This window comes from Pinus tabuliformis, chromosome 7 (genome assembly GCF_031772625.1).
Source record: "Pinus tabuliformis cultivar Carrire ecotype Pingquan chromosome 7, CPIR1, whole genome shotgun sequence".
Taxonomy (NCBI): Eukaryota; Viridiplantae; Streptophyta; class Pinopsida; order Pinales; family Pinaceae; genus Pinus; species Pinus tabuliformis.
This window is the reverse complement of record NC_142293.1, coordinates 149,125,931-149,134,876: the sequence shown is the minus strand read 5'-3', so window position 1 is coordinate 149,134,876 and position 8,946 is coordinate 149,125,931. Positions and strand designations below refer to the sequence as shown.

The 8,946-nt window shown below is 32.6% G+C and overlaps 1 pseudogene; it reads right to left on the bottom strand.

Annotated features, from left to right (window-relative positions):
- Positions 1 to 7,882: 7,882 nt before the first annotated feature.
- LOC149246295 (secreted RxLR effector protein 161 pseudogene) lies at positions 7,883 to 8,314 on the bottom strand (annotated as a pseudogene).
- Positions 8,315 to 8,946: the final 632 nt, after the last annotated feature.

Here is an 8,946-nt window from a genome sequence, read left to right as displayed (position 1 = left end):
TTTATTCTTTAGTATCCTTTGACCGACAATAGTCTCGATATTTGTTATTAAAGGCCTGCTGCATCTGAGCCCAAGTTGTGACGTTATCTCCAGGTAAACCCATGAACAAGCGCAATGTTGCATCCTTGAGGGTAGATGGAAATAGTTTTAACTTTTTCTCATCATCTGTATAGTCATAGGTTCAACATATAACAACAAACTGAAACAGGAAAGTGTTGGGGTCCTTTGTGGTCAGGCCATGGAAATGAGGTAGGTTAGAGGGGCTTATATTTTTCATCTTAGTATCCCCATTGGTTTCCCTAATGGGGAAGGCACCCTCAACTCCCTCTCTATTCCCTCTGTCATTTCGGTTTTCAACCATTGGTTCAGTAGGAATGGGTTACTCTTCTTCTTCTTCCCCTATAAGTTCTTCAAATATGTTAGGTTTCTCACCATAAGGTTCCTCTAGTTCACAGCCACCAAAGAAGAGAGATCGTTGGTTGTTGGATGCAGTGGGGGTATTTGGAAAAAATTTCCCTAAGTTGTCCCTATTCCTATGAGGCATGAAAGGAAATATTTTTGGTTTGATTTTGTATATATATATATATATATATATATATATATATATATTGGAAAGTACTTGCAGAATTGAAATTGCTGATTGAATGAAAATTACTAATAGAATGAAAAAGCTATGTGTTGAATTGAAATCTTACTTTCAAAATGGAAAGGAAAGTAGACAATGCAAAATGAAAGAAAGGAAACAACTAGATTACTCTTGCAGAAATAAAATAATGGCAAAATATTGAAGACAAGAAATGGAAGAAAAGAAAGCAGTAATCACATTCTACTCAGACACCTCCTCGGAAACAACGCCAAAACGTGATGAGCACAAGTACTGTAGCAAGGATGCTGCAACCCTTGGGCTACCATCTGTACTTATCAACCCAGGGTTCATACAAACTTGGAGGTGACAATGTTGTATGCACAAGTAAAAGTGATGGTTCTGCCTGTTGTCATTGTTCAGTTGGTGAGAGACCACTGGGGTTCCAAGCTAGACTTCTATGGAGTCAAAAGAAGCTTGATTCTTTGATGGAAGAAAGGTAAATCTACTCTAAGATAGTTACTCTACTGCAGTAATGGAGAAGGTCAACATGTAATGCTAAACCACACCATACCCTAATTAACCATTTAAGAAGCTATGCTAAGCAGAAATGCTAAATAAACATAAAAAAAATGCCACTATCTAAGTTGTAGAAGTAAGAAGCATCAAACAATACTAATGTGCAAGTAGAGAAACTAAACTAAATCTGTTTTCACTTTTTTGGTCTTTTATGCAAAATCAAGTATGCAAACTAATTGTTCTTGTGGATTTGACAGGTGGATTAAGGGTGTTTGAGGATGGGTAGAAGGTTTATGAAGTGGTTCGATGGTGTGGAAGGTCTCTAGGAGGCTTTTTGTGACTTCCTAGAGGTTTTCCATCAATTCGGCCTTAAAACATGCCTTTTCAGTAGAACCTACAGCATGTACTAGAAACCTACAAGATGATCATGTAGGAATTATTGGAAACCTATAAGATACAACTGAGAGCTAAATTTGAGTTGTTGGAGGTGATGGGAGGCTTAGGAAAGGTGTGTGATGGGTGGAATGGAGTGTTTGAAGGTCTAGGATCATTCAAGAGTCGATATCCAAGATGATAGATGACTAGATTCGCTCAATGTGTTTGGGAGAATTTCAATGAAAAATGATGAAAAACTAGTGAGGGTGATGGTGAAAACAAGGGATGGCTAAGGTGGATGAAGTGGAAGGTGGCTGCTGGCTATGAAGTCTTAGTCTCCTCTTGAAGCACCTTCTCTGCATAAAACATGTGTGTCTTCCAAAAAGCTATGCAACAAGATACATTGTCATAAACTAGAAAAGCAAAATTAATGAGTCAACTGCCTATACTATGCATGAAAAAAGTTGTTGAAAGGAATGAAAAAATGAGTGAGATCTACTGTAGAAATGGATATGAAAAATATGACAATGAAATCTACCTTGCAGCATTAACCAAATACTAAATTAAAGACAACAAACTTTGAAGCTCATAAAAGAACTAGAAATCTGTGTTTTTGGGGCTGCATAAGGGTCCCTTACTCAAGTCATGGTCCTAGAGGGAGGAAGTGAGGCCGAGACACCTACTAAAAACCTTGTGGTGATCCTTTTTCTCCTTGCTAACCTGGTATTCGAAATAAGGCACAAATGGAAGTAAAGTATTACACAACCAATCTAATCTACGCTACTTGTAGTGGAAATGCATCTAAAAAGCAAATTAACAATGGAGCTATAAATCTACACTAAAAATACATGTACAATAAAGAGGAGCCTTGGCTGCTAGGGTTGGGCCCTAACCCAAGAGCTTCAGCCCTCTGAGTTAAATCAGTGCCAGCTCAAAACAAAACTCATTCTTATTACCAATACAACAAACTACATCAATAGAACTGTCACAAGTTTTGTAGCTCAAAAATAGAGTAGAGTTTTACAATAAAAGATCCGAATCCTACTGAGGTCCTAGGCCTCTCTACATATACATCTGAAGTCCCTAATGACTTCCTTAAAATTAGGGAGGCTTGGCTGCCAAACTCGAGATAAACTGGTGCTTTGTCTCTCACTTGCTCGGTTGCCTTCTAGTCCTCATGACTTGACTGTTTGCACTCCGAGCTGATGTGATGAATGGAGGAATATTCGAATGGAGTAGTAAATGAGGATTATTTACCTCCTATAATCCCTCTCCCTTGTCCCATTCGATTTTTAACCTTGGTCTTTGCCAAAATTCCTTGATTTTCTCCTTTAATCCTGCATTCAATGCATATTAGACCCCAAAGCATAATATCAAACTCTAACTCACCTCATAGACAAAATATAATAAAAAACGTGTAATAAGTTATGAGAAACGTTGGTTTGACTAACCTAGGAGGTGAATTAAGGCCCATATAATTACCTAATGATGAGGCTCATCACTACTACATTTATGAAAACAATTCAAAATCTACATGGAAACCCAAAGATTATCATAAGTGACAGAGATCCCATTTTCACTAGAAATATTTGGACGAAATTATTTTCTTTTCTTGATACTCAATTAGCTCATAGCTCATCTTATCATCTTCAATTTGATGGGAAAACTAAGATAGTGAACAAATGTTTTGAAGAATATCTCTGTTTCTTTCTATCTGATAAACAAACACAACGTGTTAAGTGGTTACCTTTGATTGAATGGTTGTATAACACTTCCTTCCATACTGTAGCAAAAAAGACCCCATTTATGGCACTTTATGGATATCACCCACTGTCCATCACATCATCTTTAAGAGAAAATACGAAGGTTCAAGCAGTGGAATATTACATCGATCATCAACAACAAGTTCTCCAACTCTTAAAGGATAACCTCACTCTGGCACAAAATCTAATGAAACAACAAGAATATCAAAATTGCAGTGAAATACTTATTGACATAGGCGGTTGGGTATTTTTATGGCTACAACCATAAAAACAAATGTCCCTCAAGCAAGCTAAGAAGGATAATAAATTATCACCCACTTGTCCCTCAAGCAAGCTAATAAGGATAATAACTTATATCACCCAAGTACTATGGTAATATGGAATACAAATTAGAGGTGCCTGCATCTTCTCGAGTACACACAAATTTCCATGTTTCATGCTTAAAGAAGGTTATCGGTATAAGCTTCCAACTCAAACAATATTCCCAGAACTTGACGAAGAAGGAGAAAACATATTGGAGCTTAAAGCGGTTACAGAAACAAGAACTCAATAACTACAGAATCGATAAATTTCAGAGTATCTCATTAAGTGGAAGAACTTACCTGTTGAAGAATCCACATGGGAGGATGAGAATTTTATACAGAAGCATCCATAACTACTCAAGTGTTGAGGACAACACTTTTCTTGAAGGAGAGGGGTATGTTAGGTCCCTATAATAATAGTGTATGCCCCTTATTGTTATTTTTAAAGTAGCTACTATATTTTTATTGTTGTTCCCCACAGAAGCCCACTATTGTTATTGTTGTGCCATTACATTATTATTGTTATGTAGGTTATGATTATATTGTGACCCCTTAGACTCCTATATATAGAAAGGAGGTATTGTCATTTGTATCATCCAAGAATTGTTCATTTATGTAATGTAAAGGAGGTTTCCCCCTCGAAGAGGATAATTTTTAAGTCATTGATCTATCTTTTCTTCTATTTTGTGAGTTGGTTTCATAACAGATGCAAGGTTGGCACATGTGGAAGGACACATCAATTATGATTTGGAAATCGATGCACCACTTGGATCGAGTGTCAGAACCCTACTCCCATCTCCTCCTCTGATTTGGAATGATGTGTATGCTTTTTAGTGTTCTTGTTACTCTAATATATTATGCTTTAGCATCCCAACAAAAACTTGGGATTTTTTTTGTAATTTACACTGTTGGCTAGTTTGTGCTTTCTTGCTCTTTAGGGTTAAAAGAGAACTTTGGGAAATGGGTACTCTTGTATTTACTAGAGAAAATAAATATCCACTTAGATGGATAGATGTAATAACATGTATCTCTGAGCTATTTTGATAATATAAAAATGTTTTAATTTCCAAAAAAAACTAATGATGTTTCAAAACATATAATTTATAAATATATAAAAAATTTAAAAAAAAATTAATAAACATATAATTACAAATAAAATTATTAATATATATATAATAAAATATAAAGAATAATATTAAATTTAAATTCATTTTCCATATAAATTAAAATAATAATTCATATTTATAATCATTATATTTCATAACTTTAAATTCACATTTAATTAATAAACATATAAAAATTCAATACTTACAATATGCATGCCAATGATAATTAGGATCCATTCTACCTTTAAAAAATAAGAGATTCATTGGAATTCTTTAATATATTATTTCTATGATAAAAAATAAGCGAGAGTAATCTTGTGATAACTAAAAAGGTCAAGAAAGTTGGTAGTTTGACAAATATATTTAATGTAAGTGTAAGATGGAGAATCTAAGAGAATGTTCTTTTCATTCTCAACCTTCTTAGGGTTGTATAGGTGATAAACTATTTTATCCCATGGCATTTTGGAAATTAACTCATTTTCGATGTAAAAATCACGAGAAATAGTTCTTATATTGAAAATGTTCATTTCCTTCTCAACACACAATGTATTCTAACTAATAGATAAATTGTTCATTTCTCAATTTTTGCCAAAGATGAACCTACAAAGTTCTAGTGCCTGAAAGGTTTTTTAGGGTGCTAAATTTATTTATGCATTTAAAATTGCATTTTAAACAACAAAAAATCACAAACTCGTTTGAAAAAATCATTTAGTCAATTAATTAGACATACTCTCTATATATATAATCAATACTATGCATATCACATTAAAAAATGAAATTAAAAAAAAAACTAAAGCAAGTGAAGTGCCAAGAGAATATGTATTAACTTGTTTTAATCAAATTAAAAATAAGAATATTTCTATATATAAAGATATGAAATTTATATAAATATAAATAATATTTTTAATAACCAATATATATGAATCTACCAAAAATCGAAAGAAATCAAACCTATTTAAGTGTAAAAGTTTCTTCAAAATTTTCATTTAGAAAAAAAATGTATTGTGACAAATTTCATCCCTTGAACTCTTCTTGGTAGATCAATTTATGATCTAAAAACAAATATTGACATCTATATATATATATATATATATATATATATATATATATATATATATATTTTTCAATCCAAATTTTCAAATAATTATTAATAATTAATAATTGAAAAAATTACTTTTAAATTCCCATCTATTTCTTATATGAACCATTTGTCAAGACTTGCACGGGGAAGACAAGAAATAATGAAACTAGAACAAGAGGAGCTCACAGATGCAGATCACCAAGAGCTACCTTATGCAAAATGCCACACATAGCTTCACATTAATCTCAGTATTAAATAGTTATAAGTAGTTAGGGACAATAAATCATATCCCTAGAAAATAGGAACTGAACAACTATGAAAAGTAAACACTCAACTATGTAACAATAATATCCTATTCTCCATTAATTCTAACACTCCCCCTTAATGGAAAAAGGGTTCTTAAACACACCTAATATGTCCTTAAACAACTCAAACTTTAGTCTTCCTAGATAATTTTAGGGGCGAATGTTCGCCCTTTGGCGAAATTAAGGGGTTTTAAATTTTTAGTGGGCGAATATTTTGTATCATAGTACATTTTTACAAATCACCTCAAATAGCCCACCTTATTTTAAGGGAGAGGGTAAAAAAGGTAAATTTAGCCCTTAAAATTAGGACTTACAACCTTCCATTCGCCCATTTTCAAGAATAGGTTTTATTTAAGTGAATCCATTCGCCCATTTTCAAGAATAGGTTTTATTTAAGTGAATCCTATGGGCCAAATACCATATTTATAAAAGAGGTATGGTAAATTAATAAAAATATAAATAAATGAGAGATATGGTAAATAAATAAAACATTTTTTATATTTACTCCATAAGTCACCTTATATACATGTAAGGGTGTAAACAAATAAAAATATAAGTAAAGTGGAGGTATGGTAAATAAATAAAACGTTTTTTATATTTACTCCATAAGTCACCTTATATACATGTAAGGGTGTAAACAAATAAAAATATAAGTAAAGTGGAGGTATGGTAAATAAATAAAACGTCTTTTTATACTTACCCAAAAGGTATGGTAAATAAATAAAAATATAAATAAACTAGACGTATCGTAAATAAATAAAACCTCTTTTTATATTTAGTCCATAACCCTCGTTCTATTTATGAAGGCTCAAGAAATAGGTTTTATTTAAGTGAATCCTATGGGCCAAATACCATATTTGTAAAAAAGGTTAAATTAATAAAAACCAAATACCATATTTGTAAAAAAGGTTAAATTAATAAAAATATAAATAAACGAGAGGTATGGTAAACAAATAAAACATTTTTTAATATTTACTCCATAAGTCACCTTATATTTAAGTGAATCCTATGGGCCAAATACCATATTTGTAAAAAAGGTTAAATTAATAAAAATATAAATAAACGAGAGGTATGGTAAACAAATAAAACATTTTTTTATATTTACTCCATAAGTCACCTTATATTTACGAACACTCAAAAAATGGGTTATATTTAGGTGAAACCTATGGCCAAAATACTATGGGACAAATACCATGGACTAGATTGTTATTAATACCATGTAAAAAACCATTATTAACCCTAATATTAGAATTAATAAAAACAAAAATGGCACATGGTATTGACCCATGGTATTCACCTGGAATGTAGCCTATTTAAATGGGGGAATTAAACCAGCATGTAGCCTATGCTAAGATTCACTAAGAATTTACAAAGTTTTATTATTTAGTGAAAGACTCGCCAAGATCTTACAAGATTTTATAATTGAGTAAAATATTCGCCATGCCTGGTGAGAGATTCGCCAAAAAATTATATATACATATTATATTATTGATAAAATCGTCTTCCATTTTCCTATATACCATGGAGATTCGCCCATTTATTATATTTATAAATTTAGGGGGGTTCTTAAAATTTTCCCTGTCCTAGAGGCTTAGTAAATATATCAGCCATATTATCACAAGAATTACAATATTCAACACATATCTATTTGGATTGCACCTCTTCCCTAACAAAATGAAATTGAGTGTCTATGTGCTTAGTGCTTTTATGAAACACAGGATTGTAAGCCAGTTTGATGGAACTTTGATTATCGCAATTGATAACCGTAGCTTCTGTCTGTTCTTCTCCTACATCTTGGAGAAGTTTGCGCAGCCAAACTGCCTCACATGTTGTTGCACACATAGCTTGCTATTTTGCTTCGGCTGAGGATAAGGCTATAGTATGTTGCTTCTTGCTGCACCAAGAGATGACCCTGAATCCAATGCTAAAGGCGTAACCTGTAATTGATCTTCTATCATCTAAATTTCCCGCCCAATCAGAGTCTATATAACCTATCAAGCTAACATCAAATGAATCAGAATACAAAATACCAAAGTCTGAAGTTCCTTGCAGATACCTCAGTACTCCTTTCGCTGCAAGCCAATGATTCTCATGAGGTTGAGTCATGAACTGGCTCAAAACACTAACTGCATAAGCCAGATCAGGCCTCATTGTAGTCAAATAGATAAGACTACCAACCAATTGTCTGTACAATGTTGCATCTACCTTTTTCGAACCATCATTCACCTGAAGTTTGTTATTCTGTTGTAAAGGTACAAATGCAGCCTTACACTCATCCATTTTAAATTTAGTCAACAAACTCTTAGTACCCTGGGACAAGAAAGTTTGGCCTAAATCTCTCCAAACTTCTAGACCCAAACAGTAATGCAATTCTCCAAGGTCCTTGATCTCAAATTTCTGTGATAACTGCTACTTGATTTCTTCAATGAGGTTGTATGCACTTCCTATCATGATCAGATCATCTACATATAAATAAATCAACACTATTTCCCCTCATCATTAAACACAGTATACAAATTAGGATTATTTTTGCTCCATTTAGAACCATGCATGAGGAAAAATGAATCAATTTTGTCGTACTAGGATCTAGGAGCCTGTTTTAAACCATATAAATCTTTCTTTAATCTATAGACTAAATTCTCTTCTCCCTTCTTCACAAACCCCTTAGGCTACATCAAATATACTTCTTCTTTTAAATCACCATTTAAGAAATCATATTTAACATATAATTGATGTATTTTCCAATGATTCTTAGTAGCTAAAGCAATAATCAATCTAATAGTATATAATTTTGCTACAGGGGCAAATGTTTCCTCAAACTTAATACCTTCTTTCTAGGAATACCCCTTTGCAACCAACCTTGCTTTATACTTATCAACAGATCCATCTGCTTTAAATTTCAACTTAAATAA